Here is an 18,617-nt window from a genome sequence, read left to right as displayed (position 1 = left end):
AGCTAGCAACGCACAAGGCACGCAGCAATTCTTTACCGGCTAATTTGGGGCATTCTAGCGCTTGCATTTAAACTAAGCAAATATCCAAAGGCACGGCAATACACGCAGATTTGTGTTGAAACAATGTCTGTCTTAACGCCAGACAAATAGTAAGCATTCATTTTTTACAGCGCTAGGCCTGTGACTAAAACATCTTCAAGGCTAACTCAACGTAAACTAGCACATTTACATTTACTGATTCTGCTCCCGCTTCCTGTTCGTCAACAGCCTGGGCCCAAGAGTCCGAAGCCATCGTCGTTTCCCTTTGTCGTTGTTTTAAAAACTGTGTGAGGGAAAAGTAGGGTGCAGTACTTCAGTCACAATGGCGTGCCGATACCAACTGAGAGCCTTGTACAACAGCAACGTCTACCGAGTGGAAATGAAGTGCAGGGAAACAGTTCCTCCATATTAAATGTTCCTAGCAGGATTTCCCTCAAACATAAAAAGGAATACTGTGAAAATGATTGCGATGATTTTACAAAACAAAAGTGTCAAAATTCAAAATTATGTCTAGGTTCGAAGATTACCCTGTTAGAGCTAATATAAAATTTGAAGACGACAGTATTTTCCATTTATACTTATTACTAATTAAATGTTATCAAGCGTCTTTGGGTTTTTGAAAAGCGCTCTACAAATTTAATGAATTATTATTATTAATGTTTGATAATGTTTTCATGGACACTGTCAAGGCAGTATCAATGTAACTTTTAAAGGGAAATGTACTTTCGGCAGTTTGCAAACACATTTGATTAAGGCTCCGTTAGACACATATAACCATATCAATATAATTTCTAGTAGTAGTGTGGTTGCTTAATAAGTGGAAAGGAATGTGCAGGCTACATGAATTTGTTTTCTTCAAAGTATTGTGGAACAGGAGGTCCGGAAAGGGAGCATATCTCAAGGCCGATGGGAACGCAAAAAACAACTCGTCTTTGTGGTCCAGACACCTGTGCTGAGCAGGGGAAAACCCAAACGAGGAGGAGATGACCACAGACCATCGACCAATCACCACACAATCTTTTGCATGTTTGAATATTCATATTGTGTTTCTTTAAAACTGGGCAACCCGGAAGAATGTGTCGTCTTTCTGGTCACGAAGGCACACGAGATTTTGTGTTAAGGACCCAAGGCCCAGGCGCCTGTATTAGCTTGCTTTGTCAAGATTAAACAATTGGTAAATTCGGTCTGATTGATCTACTGGTCTTCTCTTTGACAGAACGAACTCGCAAAATTGTTAGGTGCGCCAGTGTGTGGATTAGAACATGGCAATTTTTGTGTTAAGTGTTGATCATAATTTGGAGTCAGATCAATAGCTAAAATCCGTATCCTAACAGTTTCTTGGTGACCCCGACGTGATGTCAAGAGAAGGGTTATTGACAACTCGTGGTCTATGTCCAAGTCATCGGACAGTTAGTCTGGGACAGCTGTCTCCCGGTCGGCGTACCGTTGGAATAAAGAATATGCGCACAACGTTGAGCTGGTACGACGTCTCCTAAACCGATGAGGTAAGCAGAATACCTGTTACTATATGTCGAAATTTTGCAAATTGAAATAGGAAATTTAAGAGGAGACTGTCGTTCAGATCAAATAAGGTGTGCAAGCAATTAGAAACAGTTAAATTCCGTGGTGGGAGTGCGGGCTCCTCTGTTCTTTTAGAAACAGTTAAATTCCGTGGTGGGAGTGCGGGCTCCTCTGTTCTTTGAGAAACAGTTAAATTCCGTGGTGGGAGGGCGGGCTCCTCTGTTCTTTGAGAAACAGTTAAATTCCGTGGTGGGAGGGCGGACTCCTCTGTTTCGCTTCGTCGTGGCGGACAAGGGTGCGGTGACGATCGCATTCAAATAGCTGGGGTGCTTGTGAGATCCCCGAGGAGAAGTGAGGCCTCCTCAAAAAGTATCCGGTGGTAACAGTTCCTCCTGTGAGAGACCAGACCGCTAAAATATCCAAAATGTGTAACCAAATTGGGGGGAGTGTGTGTGTGATGAGAGGAATGAATGGAGTGAGATTGAGAGGAATGTATGCTGATGTGGAAGCGCAAATCGTGAGCTACATGAGAGATGGATTCGAATCCCTTTGTCTGTGTGTTCTGTGTATGTGCGTAATCTCTGTAAAAGATTCGGCTCATACCGGCAAGGGTGGGGGCCAGCAGGACGTGCGGGCCTGGCCAGATTGTGACGTCAACATTGATACAATGTTGAGGAGAAGTGAGAGAAGAGAGGGGGGCTAACTTGTAAATAGTGATGAGATAATTGTTCAATTGATGGGGGTTAATAATTATCCAAATTTTAGTCACATGTTTTGAGGGACCACAGCAACAACATTGTACTTGCAGGCCATTAATTTAGTAGGTGATGACAGTGTTTAGCTAAGTAGATTGTTTTATTAAAAATGTGAGCGTGAAGGAGTATTTGTAGTTTGGCATTTGGGTGCCACTTTTAAGAGTCTGTGCAGGAACATAGATTGTTTTTGGTCGTCTTAAAGATATATTTAACAGTTTATTTTGGTGCAGTAAGGCAAAATTAAAAGCAAAATTACATTTTAAAACTGACATATGCCAGCTAATATGAGGATGGCAAATAAATAAATGAATAAATACTAGCTCAAATGTGGCATGTGTTTTAAATTGGGCGATAAGGCATTCACTTTCGAGCACTATCATTTAGCGCTGCTGACAACAATAACTTATGAGATGGTAAATCAAGGAGGAATGTCATAGTTGGAACACAGGCGCTGTATGACCTATAGATTGAACAATAACATTCACCGCATATGTTGTGAATTGTTAAATTATATTACAGTTTATTACAAAAGATTTCGGAACTTTATTTGATGATAAACACTGGAACGAGGATTTTAGCCGTGTTAATGGGTAGGGTGGATGGATTGCTCAGAAGAAAAAAGCATTTGATAAGGGCAGCTTGATAGTAAGATGATGAGTGTGCGCAACTGATAGGATACAAAATGTTAGTAGGAAGATTTGGGGTGTAAGAAACAAATACTACACAGGAAGACTGATAACACAAAGATAGTTTTGTTAAATTTGTGTCCCAGTGTGTTCTTCCCTAGCGCGTGGCACGATTCCTGAACTGAGTCCTCTTACTCCACTGGCTGTCTCAAAATCAACAGAGGACTGTCCCTGGTCATGAGACACCTTTGACCTTTGGGAGAACAACAGAAACTGCTATCATGCTTGAAGGGGGCAAGCACAGCTTTTCACAGGACAAGAACCATACAGTTGGTGGAATACACACAGTTGCAGATCAAAAAGAAAATGGACTGAAAGAACAAAGACAAGATGGACGCATTTGAGAGTGGCGGATGATCCAGCCCTGAATCATCATCATGAGAATCTAAGAGGAGAGGCTGCTAAAGACTTGCATGAGTCACATGAAGTCAAACTGGACACATTGCTAAAGACTGCTGAAGCATTACAAAGTTGGTGGAGTGTGGGACAAAAGGGATGGAAGTGTGTTTGGGTGCTGGGGCGGACATATCTGAGGAGTTTTGATAAAAGAGGGAATAATAAGGCTGCTTATTGACACTGAAACGGGGATAACAACAAAATACATAGATATGGACACGAAGATGCACGAATAATGATAAATCATACGACAGCAAAATAGTAATACAGGGCACTACTTTTAAAAAGGATACAGTAGGGCTTTAAATAACAAATACAGTGACATGACCCTTGCAACAATTGATTTAAATGACATTTCATGATAGGCATTTAGCGTTAGGATTAACTATCCATCCATCCATCCATTACTGGTGCGGCTTGTCTTTACGAGGGTCACGGAGGATTAACAGTAATAACTAGAATTTGTAATTTTTGGAGAAATTGTGTGTGAAGGCGAAGAGGCTGAATACAAATTCGGGGAATGCTACAAGATTATGTTTAAAATTAGAATGTGTTGAATTGGTCAGAAAATCGATGAAAATACCAAAATAATTTTGTAAAATTGGGCGTGAATTTTAAAGTTGAAAATTTGAAATTTTTCACAAGTGGGAAGTTTTGGAATAGGTAGGCATAAGATGAATAGTTAAAAAAAATTGAAAAGGGTTGAGTCAGTGAAAAAATAATTAGAAATTAGAAGGGAAAAAGGAAATGTTGCAAAATGTTACCGAAATGTTGAAAGTGAAAATGTGAAATTTTAAGCTAGAAAGTGAGAGAAGGTGCATTGGAAAGTGAAAGAAGGTTAATTGGAGGAATTATGTGGAAGAAAATGAGAAATATTGAATGTGCCATGAAGAAAGAATGGTGAAATATTGGGTTCAAATTTGTACATTTCTCAAAAATCGTAAATATTTAGAATATTTGGCATGAATATTTGGAATGTGTTAAAAGTGGAATGAGGTGAATCAGATGAATTCGTAGAAGTAGTTAAGTTAAAAAATGAATAAATAAAAAAGAGGCAGAAGAATGCAGAAGAAGTTGAATAATGATAAAGTCAAGGCAAGGCAAGTTTATTTATATAGCCCACAAGCAAGTCTCAAAGGGCTTCAAATGTACAAAAATTGACAATTTAAAGTACGGGAACAATAAGTGTGAGGGACACAATGATGATCATGACAGCAAAAATATTTCTAATTGGTTTTGATAGGTAGAAAGGGGGAGCGTGGAAGAAGGTTTGCAAAATTTGTGATATAGCGTGACTCCATTAACAAAAGTAAGCATTTCGTTTTAATTCTAAGGATTGGCATCAACAAAAATGAGAACGATAATCTTCAAGGTGATAGCGTAAGTGGCAGGAGGAAGCTGTGTATATTGTTTTTAAACATTATTTTTGGTATCATTATTTTTTAGGAGGGTCAGTTATGCTTGTGAGAAGATGACTGAGGGAACAAGGTAATAGTAAAAGGGAGTGCTCTATAAATTGTTGGTTCTTTGCCAGAGGTAGTTATTTGGAGGGATGAATTTAAACTGAAAGCCAAATGGAACTGTTTAGTGGAAGAAATATGGGAATGTGGAAATATTGAAGTTACAGCTCAACACAAAGTGTCAAATAGTCTAAGTGAGAGATGTGAGCAAACTAAATGGGGAGTTAAATCATGTTCCAGCATTATGCATATTGGCAAACGAGGAGAGGACAGGAAACCAGACAATTAGATATTAACTTTGGATTTAAAATAAAAAAAAAAAGGGAAATTTTAATTGAGGAGAAAATTTTGCATAGGGACGGTTGTTTTTTATAATTTAATATTGTATGGGGTTTTATGTGTGTTGTGGAATGACAGTTTGTTTGTAATGGTGTATGAATGTCAAGTCTGTGCTTGTGGTGTGGTGTTTGTGTATTGTGAATGGTTGACATGATTCAAAGTTGGGGTGATCTGATCACAGCAGAGGATAACATTCCTCTCACCTGAAAAATATAAAGATACTACAGATTTGAAAAAGCACGATTGATCAGGACTAATTTTGGACTAAATATGGGTTTAGGATTACTCAGGGGCACCATCGACAACAAAACAGTGCAATGGAGAAGGCCCATTTCAGTAATAGACAAGACAGAACTGGTATCGAACATTAAGACTTTGGACGATTTGACGTGTGACGACTTTGAGCTCACCCGACGGGGTGACGGACTAGGTGGACAGTGACCAAATGTTTGACGCTTGAGCTTGCTTGCGAAAAGTGCACGCTCTGCTTTGTTATTCTGTGTGACTTAGTTTTTTGCAGCAGCAGCAGCAGCAACAGCCACCAGCCAAGGAGCGGATTGCGCGCTGCTTGCGTAACTTGTTTTCGTTCTTGCAGGTTGTCGATTGCGTTCGGGGAAAGTTTGTATTGAATTTACAAGAATATGTTAACCCTTGCCCTTTTGGTTTTTATGATGAACTTGTTGATGACATGGTTTTCAGGACATGATCCGCGGGCGCCAGGATTCATTTTATGACTGTTTTTATTCTGATACTTGATGTCTGAGGTTTTGTACAAATGTCCGCTGTCAGCAGGGCTATAAGCTCACTGACAGGAGTGCGATGATTTTTGTATGTGTTGCCGAGCGTGTGGTGGACGAGCGAGAGGTTCCGCAGGCCTGGCTACAATGAGTGTGGTGATGAGAGGGGATGCTTAGCAGGTTCCTTTTGATACATAATGACACATTGGGTGAATGTGTCAAAAGGGGGAGTGGTAAAATAGAAATGGGTGAGTATGTGGTAAGATAGAAATGGGTGAGTATAGGGTAAGATAGAATTGGGTGAGTAGGTTGTAAAATACAAATGGGTGAGTAGGTTTCAATTTGTAATTTTGATATCCAAAGTTTTTTTCCAAATCCACTTGTTTTTAAGCTTTAACAGGACATGCCAGAATTCAACTAGCAGTGATGGAAGGAGCAGAGGAAGACCAGTGACATCTGGTTGTGGTGTGGTGACAACAAATTATAGCATCGCATGCCAAAGAATGCATAGGGTATCTGTGCCCTCGTGTCTTTGATAATGCCTGTAGTGGTTGTCCCCATTGAAACACAGAATCTCAATTGGAACATGGAGTCCCCACTGGCGGGGCTCCTGAAGTGAGCCAAAAGAGACGTTCTGCCCCCATGGTTGAGCGACAACGATCCAACATATATTGACGCCATAGGTGTGCCAGATAAGTATGAACTCGTTAATCAAGTGTCCTCGGGATTCAAAAGCATTTTCCTATGGATCACCCCCAATAAAAATGTATCATTTACAGCGGTCCATGAACAATTGGCATTGATGTCGTTCCAAAATAGAATTGCGTTGGACATGCTATTGGCTAAGGAACATGGTGTGTGCGGAATGTTTGGTGATGCATGTTGTACTTTCATCCCCAACAACACAGCGCCAGGGGGCCGACTGACCCAAGCGGGAAGAAAGGACCGACAGCATGCTGGTCGCTGCTTGCTAGAGTAACGGGTGATGACCTCATAAATGAGGTCATGAGAGGGAATAAAGGGAAATGTACTTTCGGCAGTTTGCAAACACATTTGATTAAGGCTCCGTTAGACACATATAACCATATCAATATAATTTCTAGTAGTAGTGTGGTTGCTTAATAAGTGGAAAGGAATGTGCAGGCTACATGAATTTGTTTTCTTCAAAGTATTGTGGAACAGGAGGTCCGGAAAGGGAGCATATCTCAAGGCCGATGGGAACGCAAAAAACAACTCGTCTTTGTGGTCCAGACACCTGTGCTGAGCAGGGGAAAACCCAAACGAGGAGGAGATGACCACAGACCATCGACCAATCACCACACAATCTTTTGCATGTTTGAATATTCATATTGTGTTTCTTTAAAACTGGGCAACCCGGAAGAATGTGTCGTCTTTCTGGTCACGAAGGCACACGAGATTTTGTGTTAAGGACCCAAGGCCCAGGCGCCTGTATTAGCTTGCTTTGTCAAGATTAAACAATTGGTAAATTCGGTCTGATTGATCTACTGGTCTTCTCTTTGACAGAACGAACTCGCAAAATTGTTAGGTGCGCCAGTGTGTGGATTAGAACATGGCAATTTTTGTGTTAAGTGTTGATCATAATTTGGAGTCAGATCAATAGCTAAAATCCGTATCCTAACACTTTATAATGATAATACTTATATCATAATTATCCATCCATCCATCCATTTTCTGTACTGCTTGTCCCCACATAATAATAATTAACCGCAGAAAATACAACAATGTCCTCACACGCACATTCACACAAGCACATACAGTGCAAATACTTTCTCTCCGTTCCTGCTGCTCTAATGTGTCTGGGTGTGTGTTTGTGCATGCACACGTGTTGAAAAGTTGGAACGGGTTGAATCGGTTAAAAAATGTAGAAGTTAGAGCAAATGTTGAATCCCCATAGAGAGAATGAATGGGAAAATAAAAAAAAGCAATTGCGCCAAAATCTTTCTAAATTTGGAACAAAACAAAAAAAACGGCCTCAGGAGGTTCACTTTTGGGGTAAAAATGTTGAAACGGGTTAAATTGGACAAAAACCGAAAACGTTAGCGCAAATGTAGCTATTTGGGGCACTTAGTGTTGAAATAAGTTCACTTCCGGCTTGATTCGGGTCATTTCCGGTCTAATTTGGGTCACTTCCGGTTTATTTGGGACACTTCCGGTTTACTACAGGTCACTTCCGGTTTAGCTGAGGTCACTTCCGGTTTATTCGGGGTCACTTCCGGTCAAAAAAGGTCACTTTCGGTTCATTTGGGGTCACTTTCGGTTCACCTGAGGTCACTTCCGGTCTATTAGGGGTCACTTTCGGTTTGATTTGGGTCACTTCCGGTTTATTTAGGTCACTTTCGGTTTAATTTGGGTCACTTTCGGTTCGTCTGAGGTCACTTCCGGTTTATTTGGGGTCATTTCCGATCTAAAAAGGTCATTTCTGGTACATTGGGGTCACTTCCGGTTTGATTTGGGGTCACTTCCGGTCTATTTGGGGTCACTTTCGGTTTGATTTAGGGCACTTCCGGTTCATTCTGGGTTCGTTGGTGGCACTCCAGGGTCATCCAAGATGGCCGCCACACTGGAATTGGGGGTCAAGGGTTGAATTGTGTAAGCATAGTGGAAGTGGGGGTGAATGGGAGTGAATGTGGGAAGCATAAGGTGAATTAAGTGAATACATTTGGAATGGGTTGAATCGGTTGAAAAATGTAGAAATTAGAGTAGAAAAACGGAATTTTGGAGAATTTGGTTGAATTTCAAATTTGAAAATTTGGAATTTTTGGTAAGTGGGAATATGTGGAACAGGTAGGCAAAAGATGAACACTTGAAAGTTGGAATGGGTTGAATCGGTTGAAAAATGTGGAAATTAGAGTAGAAAAACGAAATTTTAGAGAATTTTGGTTGAATTTCAAAATAAAAGATGTGAAGTTTGTGGTAAGTGGGAAGTTGTGGAATAGGTAGGCAAAAAATGTTTAAAAACAACTACATGTTACAGCTGAGTAGTCTTAATACTCTATAAATAAAATTGTGAGGGACGCGTGACTGGGCTTTACTCCAGAATGATCTAAAATGTTGAGGAGTTATTAGTAGGTCATCTCCATTTTGGCATTTGGCTACGCACCCTGAAGATAAATTGAGGTTAATTTCATTTCTTTCATGTGAGTATACTCTAAATTTGCATAGACCCTAAAATCCATCCATCAGTCATCACCCAAAATGACACCCCTGCACTCAGAGCAGCAGTATACCCAACTTCACCCTTTCCACACACTGTCAATGTTGTAATGACCTAAAGAGGATACATTCATGAAAAATGTTCATATATGTATGAAAAGCAGAGTCAAATGGGGTTTTAGGAGTTACTTGACAGTTAAGCTTTTTCAGCATTACAAAATAAAATATTATAGTAAAAAGAGTGAAATAGGGTATGTTCCACAGACTGAAGTGTATGTAAACGTGCAGTATATGTGGTTTTGCCCCCTCCACCCTAACGGCTTAAAATACAAACTTAAAAAGCCAGCATAAAGAAGCATACAGTCTTTGCAGAGCGCAAGTCTAGCTGGCGTCCACTTTGTCAGCACACTTGTCTTTCAGTTGGCGATTTTCTCAATTTCATCCAGATCGTGTGTGTCGAGTTTTTCAATTTTCTTATCTGGAAAAGAGAAAACCAGCGAGTGTTTTTTTTCTGCCAGTGGACGAATAAAAATGCAAACATATATATTACATTGAACCTGGCCAATGCAATAGATAATGGCAAGGATAACTACTTACTAAAATGCTCCTGGATCCTGTTGAGAATGTTCATACTCATTCTGCTGTCCACCATGTTGATGGCCAGCCCCCTTTTGCCGAACCGACCCGTGCGGCCAATCCTATGAAGGTAGGTCTCGTTGTCTGGGTTACCCTCCTGGTCTACAGGCAGGTCAAAATTGATCACCACCGATACCTGCTCCACATCAATTCCTGGTGGACAGAAAAAAAAGGAAAAAAAAAGGCGAGAGGTGATAGGGGAAATTGACGTTAATATTTTCAATGTATGAAGAATACATACGGTATCTTCTCTAATAGCATACAGGGTGTTGACAGTCAGAATACATGTTAAAACAATATTACAAAAGCAATTGATAGGGAGAAGTGGAAGACTAAATAATTGTTAAATATCTACATATTTCATAATTATCTTGCATGGGTCCCTCACCTCTGGCACAGACATTTGTGGTGACAAGCACCTTCTCCTTTCCATTCCGGAAGCGTTCAATGACAGCTGCCCTCTGCTCTACTTGCATCTCCCCGCTAAGCAGCGCCACCTGGTGGTTCTCTTTGGAAAGCTCTCCCGCCAGCCAGCCTGCGGTCTTCCTTGTCTGGATCGCATGAAGGAAAGCAGAGTCACCAGTTCATATACCAGCCAGACACTCAAGGAACATAATGAATTTATGCGACGCCAGTCTTGTGACGTTCTTAATAAACTCTGGAACATTTCTCAGGAAAATGTGATGCCATTTATAATCTATCAATCGGAAAGTGCTGGGTGAAGGGAAGTGCCTCACATGGCAGAAAATCATAGCCTGGGCTATGGTGATGGCGCCATAGATGTTGCACAGGGCTTCAAACTTTTCCTCCTTGCTGTTGCACAACACATAGTACTGCTTGATAGTATCCAGCGTCTCCTCCTCTCTTTTCAATTTGATGATATTTGGGTCAGGCACGACGCGCCTGGCGAAGTCCCACACGGTCTCCTCAAACGTAGCTGAGAACAGCAACATCTGGCAGTTTCTGGGCAGCATCCTGTGTAGCAAAGAACAAATTAAAATCGTAGCATCCTTTAGTGGAAACTCAAAATGCGAACTCCCACATTTGTCAGGAAACTTTTTTATTAATATTCATTCTTACCTCTGGATGCGAATACTCTGGTCTTTGTGACCCTGCGTTGCGATCATGACATCGGCCTCATCCAGCACAAACACCTGAATCTTCTCGGGATCAATGAACTTCAATTTGCTGCACCAGTCCAGCATGGTGCCGGGCGTGCCAATGATTATCTGTTCCTGAAGCTTCACGCCTCGCTGCACTGGAAAATTTTCAAAGAAACTTTGTCAACACAAAAACACGCCGAGGACCAGACGAGAACGTCAACATGGCACTCGATGTGAACTTACGCCTATTTCCTCGTATGGCGTAAACTAGTTTGACTTCAGGGTAGTTTTTGCCCATCTGCTCAATAACTGCCAGTCTGAAGCGCCAGTTCATAGGTGGGTGACAAACACAGGCACTGGTGGAAAAGGAAAAAGAGATTTAGAAATCTAACTCGCAGGTCACACAAGGACTAAGGATAAACCCATCTGCGGTCATTTGGATCACTGATAAAATTTCTAAAAAATAACCTGGGGATATTTGTGGTCTGGATTGACGTGGCTGAGCATGGCAAGCACAAAGGCAGCGTTTTTTCCTGTTCCTGACTGAGACTGGGCGATTAGATTCTGTGGACTAAACAGAAAAATCAAACTGACTTTAGTCACATCATATATTTAGTTCAGAAAAGTAGCACATCACAGTCAATGTACAGCATACTCACGGTTCAGCGAGCATCATGGGTAAGGCGGTCTCCTGGATTTTGGAGGGCCGGTTAAAACCCATGCCATAGACACCCTGAAGGAGCTGTGGTTTACTGCACATATGAGAAAAAATATTTTTGGTTTATTGATCAAGTTTGGCAGGAATACAACAAATTGGGCATGTAATGAACATCGAGCACTTCTGCCACACTTTTGCAAAACACAAATTTTATTTTTCCCTTTTCAATACGAGCGCATCTGCCGTGGTGTGTAATCTTTATTGGATAACATCCACAGACATGAGCTCATTCGTCATTTATGGCAGACGCACTAAATCACAAGAGGGATTATGAATAAATTAAAGAATGATACACTTACAGTCACAACTCCTTAAAGGATTTTACAGAGTACAGTGGAGAGTTGGGATCCTTCTGAAGAACTTCAACTTGATTTGTGGTGTTGACAAGATTACTTCTGATTAACTTGTTCAACAATGACTGGGCCGCTTTGTCTTCTGCGGAAAAAAAAGAGAGTAGAAATTGCGTTTTTAAGATGGGAGGAATTGTTAGTGATCTGAAGGACCATGCAAAGCATACGAGTAAAAGCGACCATGTTAAACTTGCATATGCAGTGGCACCTCTACTTACGAACCCCTATACTTACGGACATTTTGAGATACGAACGGAAGCTGCGCGGATTTTTTGCATCTACTTACGTGCCAATTTTCCACTTCTGAACCGACGCATCAGCAGCCCCCCTTTTTGAGATACGATCCGGACCCGCGCAATTTGTTTTGCATCTATTTATGAACCAATTTTCGACGCAAACTCATTAATTGCACCAAAAAGTAATGACGAGTATGTGAACACATTGCAAGGAGTATGTGGAAGCAAACAATAATTTCTTAGCATGACTTATTTTTTTCTGTGTCTTCTCAGTGTGGAAAATTATAATATAGTATAAATACCATCATTGGACCACATCTTTTTATTTTGATGTTCTACCTTTTTGGTTTAGAATATAAACGGCATCATTGATCAAAGCTTTTTACTTTGATCCAACTTTTGCTCTATTGGATCACAGCTTTTTACTTTGATGTTCTACCCTTTTGCTCTATCAATTCTTTACCGGCTAATTTGGGGCATTCTAGCGCTTGCATTTAAACTAAGCAAATATCCAAAGGCACGGCAATACACGCAGATTTGTGTTGAAACAATGTCTGTTTTAACGCCAGACAAATAGTAAGCATTCATTTTTTACAGCGCTAGGCCTGTGACTAAAACATCTTCAAGGCTAACTCAACGTAAACTAGCACATTTACATTTACTGATTCTGCTCCCGCTTCCTGTTCGTCAACAGCCTGGGCCCAAGCGCTACGCCAGGATGCGGAGTTGGATCGACACTGGTCGGAGCCGGGGGGTCGAAGGGGTTCCGGCCGCCCCGCCGTTGTCAGCGCCGCTGTCACCCAGACGGGAAGCTGCGCCCCGTCCGAGTCAGACTCGGTCGGTGCGGCCCGCTGTGGCCAGCTGGCAACTAGCTACGGAAGGGTACCGGCGCTCCCGACGAACCCGCCGGGGTGGCTTGTGACCAACGCTGCGTTCGGCGCTTATTGCTGCGACCGGGAGGGAAGCTGCGCCCCGTCCGAGTCAGACTCGGTCGTTGCGGCCCCCCCAAGCCCGCACGCCTCTCGCGGAAGGTCATACGCCACCGGCGGCACGAAAGACGCCTCCCGCAACGCGGTAGTCGGGAAAGGCTATTCGCATAGTCGAGCAGAGTTGCGACAACACATCCCGCGGTGCCGTCTGGGTTTGAGAAACAGCATTCGCGGTAGACCGGCGCGGCCGGCAGACGCCCACGCGGCGTGCCGCAATCGGATCGCGCGCTCGGCCTCCGTTGATTTCCTCTAGGTGGGTGATTCGGGGCGTCTCGGTCTCGCTGCCGTACGGTCGCGCCAAGGCCTGCGGGGGCGGCGCGTAGCGCACGCTCTCGCGGCGGCCGAGGCGCTAAAGTGCGACCCGCAAGTGGGGAGGAACCGTCCACCCAACGCCGGCGCGAGCCGGGGCCGGTGGGGGCCCTACCAAGGCGGGTCATGAGTGCCAGTCGGTCAGTTCGGGAGAAGGGGAGGGTACTCGGAGGCCCGCCGGGAGCAGACGGGGGTCCGGAAGCTGAGGGGGGTGAAGGACGGCGGCCGGGAGCAGACGGCCGTCCCTGGGAGGGGGTGTTCATTCACGTGCGGACGCCGGGAGTAGGCGGCCGTCACGCGATTCTGCCAACCGTTCCAACCGGCCTGTGTTTAAGGAGGCGGCCGGTCCTCCGTCCTTGGATGGATAACATTCGCAGATTTTCGCCCGGCCGGTGGTTTAAGGAGGCGGCCGGTCCTCCCTCCTTGGATGTATAACATTCGCAGATTTTCGCCCGGCCTATGTTTAGTGAGGCCGCCGGTTCCCTCCTTCCTTTCTTGGATGTATAACATTCGCAGATTTTTGCCCGGCCTATGTTCAGTGAGGCGGCCGGTCCTCCCTCCTTGGATGTATAACATTCGCAGATTTTCGCCCGGCCTATGTTTGGTGAGGCGGCCGGTTCCCTCCTTTCTTTCTTGGATGTATAACATTCGCAGATTTTCGCCCGGCCTATGTTTAGTGAGGCGGCCGGTTCCCTCCTTCCTTTCTTGGATGTATAACATTCGCAGATTTTCGCCCGCCGGGAGCAGACGGGGGTCCGGAAGGTGAGGGGGTGAAGGACGGCGGTCGGGAGCAGACGACCGTCCCCGGGAGGGGATGTTTGTTCACGTGCGGACGCCGGGAGCAGGCGGCCGTCACGCGATTCTGCCAACCGTTCCAACCGGCCTGTGTTTAAGGAGGCGGCCGGTCCTCCCCGTCGTTCCGCCGGCCTGTGTTTAAGGAGGCGGCCGGTTCTCCACGAGAAGAATTCTGCCAACCGTTCCAACCGGCCTGTGTTTAAGGAGGCGGCCGGTCCTCCCCGTCGTTCCGCCGGCCTGTGTTTAAGGAGGCGGCCGGTCCTCCACGAGAAGAATTCTGCCAAACGTTCCACCGGCCTGTGTTTAAGGAGGCGGCCGGTCCTCCCCGTCGTTCCACTGGCTTGTGTTTAAGGAGGCGGCCGGTCCTCCACTATTCCTTCCTTGGATGGAAAGCATGTAGCACTTTGAAAATTTTCGAGCACTGTGACACTTTGAAGATTTTCGAGAAATTTTTGTACTTAGAAAAATTTTTGCTCTTGCACTTCCAGAGTGCTTTGCGGTAGCTCCTAGGTTCGCTGTCCGAGCATGTGAACACTTTTTGGGGGGGAACACATCGCTAGAGACACCAGCCGCCTGGTTTTCGGGAACAAAACTTGTGTTCCCCACACTCGTTCTGACTATATTTTGCGATTTGGGGGTAAAGGTAATGAGTACAGTGACTAGGGGGACCAACTCATCGTACTCTGGCGCACCAACAGACCAAAGCTGGTACTGCACTTACCCCTGGTACCCCAACGCCTGGTACCTGAAGGGCGAGAGGCTGATTTTGCGCTATTTGCGGCCGACCGAGGGAACCAGACAAAGCGGACACTTTACGGCACAAGAGCCGTTGGCACTTAGAAATTTTTCGCCAAAGTTGGCGCGAGCTCCAGAAGGAGAGGCTGATTTTTCGCTATTTGTGGACGACCGAGGGAACCAGCCAAAGCGGACACATTACGGGGAAGAGCCGTTGGCACTTAGAAATTTTTCGCCAAAGTTGGCGCGAGCTCCAGAAGGAGAGGCTGATTTTTCGCCATTTGTGGCCGACCGAGGGAACCAGACAAAGCGGACACATTACGGCGCAAGAGCCGTTGGCACTTAGAAATTTTTCGCCAAAGTTGGCGCGAGCTCCAGAAGGAGAGGCTGATTTTTCGCCATTTGTGGCCGGCCGAGGGAACCAGACAAAGCGGACACATTACGGCGCAAGAGCCGTTGGCACTTAGAAATTTTTCGCCAAAGTTGGCGCGAGCTCCAGAAGGAGAGGCTGATTTTTCGCCATTTGTGGCCGACCGAGGGAACCAGACAAAGCGGACACATTACGGCGCAAGAGCCGTTGGCACTTAGAAATTTTTCGCCAAAGTTGGCGCGAGCTCCAGAAGGAGAGGCTGATTTTTCGCCATTTGTGGCCGACCGAGGGAACCAGACAAAGCGGACACTTTACGGCGCAAGAGCCGTTGGCACTTAGAAATTTTTCGCCAAAGTTGGCGCGAGCTCCAGAAGGAGAGGCTGATTTTTCACCATTTGTGGCCGACCGAGGGAACCAGACAAAGCGGACACATTACGGCGCAAGAGCCGTTGGCACTTAGAAATTTTTCGCCAAAGTTGGCGCGAGCTCCAGAAGGAGAGGCTGATTTTTCGCCATTTGTGGCCGACCGAGGGAACCAGACAAAGCGGACACATTACGGCGCAAGAGCCGTTGGCACTTAGAAATTTTTCGCCAAAGTTGGCGCGAGCTCCAGAAGGAGAGGCTGATTTTTCGCCATTTGTGGCCGACCGAGGGAACCAGACAAAGCGGACACATTACGGCGCAAGAGCCGTTGGCACTTGGAAATTTTTCGCCAAAGTTGGCGCGAGCTCCAGAGGGAGAGGCTGATTTTTCGCCATTTGTGGCCGGCCGAGGGAACCAGACAAAGCGGACACATTACGGCGCAAGAGCCGTTGGCACTTAGAATTTTTTCGCCAAAGTTGGCGCGAGCTCCAGAAGGAGAGGCTGATTTTTCGCCATTTGTGGCCGACAGGGGAACCGTCGCAATTCGGACAGATTGTGCGGCAGCCCACGCTGGCACTTAGAAAATATTCTGAAATTCTCACCGACTTCCGTGGTGGAGAGGCCGAATTTTCGCGATTTGGTTCCGAAAGGAGAACCGTCGCAATTCGGACAGCTTGTGCGGCAGCCCACGCTGGCACTTAGAAAATATTCTGAAATTCTCACCAACTTCCGTGGTGGAGAGGCCGAATTTTTGCGATTCGGGTCCGAAAGGAGAACCGTCGCAATTCGGACAGCTTGTGCGGCAGCCCACGCTGGCACTTAGAAAATATTCTGAAATTCTCACCGACTTCCGTGGTGGAGAGGCCGAATTTTCGCGATTCGGGTCCGAAAGGAGAACCGTCGCAATTCGGACAGCTTGTGCGGCAGCCCACGCTGGCACTTAGAAAATATTCTGAAATTCTCACCGACCTCCGTGGTGGAAAGGCCAAATTTTCACCATTCGTGGCCGACCGGGGAACCGTCGCCACTCGGACAGCTTGTGCGGCAGCCCACGCTCGCACTTAGAAAATATTCTGAAATTCTCACCGACCTCCGTGGTGGAGAGGCCGAATTTTCACCATTCGTGGCCGACCGGGGAACCGTCGCCACTCGGACAGCTTGTGCGGCAGCCCACGCTCGCACTTAGAAAATATGCTGAAATTCTCACCGACCTCCGTGGTGGAGAGGCCGAATTTTCACCATTCGTGGCCGACCGGGGAACCGTCGCCACTCAGACAGCTTGTGCGGCAGCCCACGCTCGCACTTAGAAAATATTCTGAAATTCTCACCGACCTCCGTGGTGGAGAGGCCGATTTTTCACCATTCGTGGCCGACCGGGGAACCGTCGCCACTCGGACAGCTTGTGCGGCAGCCCACGCTCGCACTTAGAAAATATTCTGAAATTCTCACCGACCTCCGTGGTGGAGAGGCCGAATTTTCACCATTCGTGGCCGACCGGGGAACCGTCGCCACTCGGACAAGTTGTGCGGCAGCCCACGCTCGCACTTAGAAAATATTCTGAAATTCTCACCGACCTCCGTGGTGGAGAGGCCGAATTTTCACCATTCGTGGCCGACCGGGGAACCGTCGCCACTCGGACAGCTTGTGCGGCAGCCCACGCTCGCACTTAGAAAATATTCTGAAATTCTCACCGACCTCCGTGGTGGAGAGGCCAAATTTTCACCATTCGTGGCAGACCGGGGAACCGTCGCCACTCGGACAGCTTGTGCGGCAGCCCACGCTCGGACTTAGAAAATATTCTGAAATTCTCACCGACCTCCGTGGTGGAGAGGCCGAATTTTCACCATTCGTGGCCGACCGGGGAACCGTCGCCACTCGGACAAGTTGTGCGGCAGCCCACGCTCGCACTTAGAAAATATTATGAAATTCTCACCGACCTCCGTGGTGGAGAGGCCGAATTTTCACCATTCGTGGCCGACCGGGGAACGGTCGCCACTCGGACAGCTTAAGCGGCAGCCCACGCTCGCACTTAGAAAATATTCTGAAATTCTCACCGACCTCCGTGGTGGAGAGGCCGAATTTTCACCATTCGTGGCCGACCGGGGAACCGTCGCCACTCGGACAGCTTGTGCGGCAGCCCACGCTCGCACTTAGAAAATATTCTGAAATTCTCACCGACCTCCGTGGTGGAGAGGCCGAATTTTCACCATTCGGATCCGACCGGGGAACCAGCGCGCCTCGGATAGATTGCATGTCAGCCCTCGGTGACACTTAGAAAATATTCGCGAATTTTTTTCGGACCTCCAGGACCGCTTTTTCACCGTCGCTGTCCGACCGGGGAACCGTCGTAGCTCGGACAGTTCGTGTGCCAGCATCCGCTGGCACTTATAAAAAATTTTCAAAAAGAAACAAAACTCTTCTGCGCATACGTACCGACTGTATTTTGCGATTAGGGGGTAAAGGGGATGAGTACAGTAACTAGGGGGACCAACTCATCGTACTCTGGCGCACCAACAGACCAAAGCTGGTACTGCATTAGAGCTTACCCCTGGTACCTGAGCGGTCGCTCCTGGTACCTCAGCGCTCGCCCCTGGTACCCGAGCGCTCGCCCCTGGTACCTAAAAGCTACCCCGGCTGCCGCGAGCGATGCCCGGCGAGGCTTCCAGAGCCTCGGCTAAGCATTTTCGACGGCCCGCTGGTCTTATGGAGCTTTTTTTGGGACTTCCGTGTGGAGCTTCAGGGCCGTTCCGCCTAACTTTTTACGCCCGATTAGGCTTACAGGGACGCGGCTAAGCATTTTTAACAAATCATGGAGCTTTTTTCGGACTTCCGTGTGGAGCTTCAGGACCGTTCCGCCTAACTTTTTACGCCCAATTAGGCTTCCAGGGATGCGGCTAAGCATTTTT

General features: G+C 46.0%; 1 pseudogene; it reads right to left on the bottom strand.

Moving 5' to 3' along the window:
* Positions 1–668: 668 nt before the first annotated feature.
* The window catches only part of LOC133149311 (ATP-dependent RNA helicase DDX19A-like), a 33,741-nt pseudogene continuing 15,792 nt past the window's right edge, over positions 669–18,617 (bottom strand).

This window comes from Syngnathus typhle, unplaced genomic scaffold (genome assembly GCF_033458585.1).
Source record: "Syngnathus typhle isolate RoL2023-S1 ecotype Sweden unplaced genomic scaffold, RoL_Styp_1.0 HiC_scaffold_310, whole genome shotgun sequence".
Taxonomy (NCBI): Eukaryota; Metazoa; Chordata; class Actinopteri; order Syngnathiformes; family Syngnathidae; genus Syngnathus; species Syngnathus typhle.
This window is presented reverse-complemented; position numbering and strand designations above follow the sequence as displayed.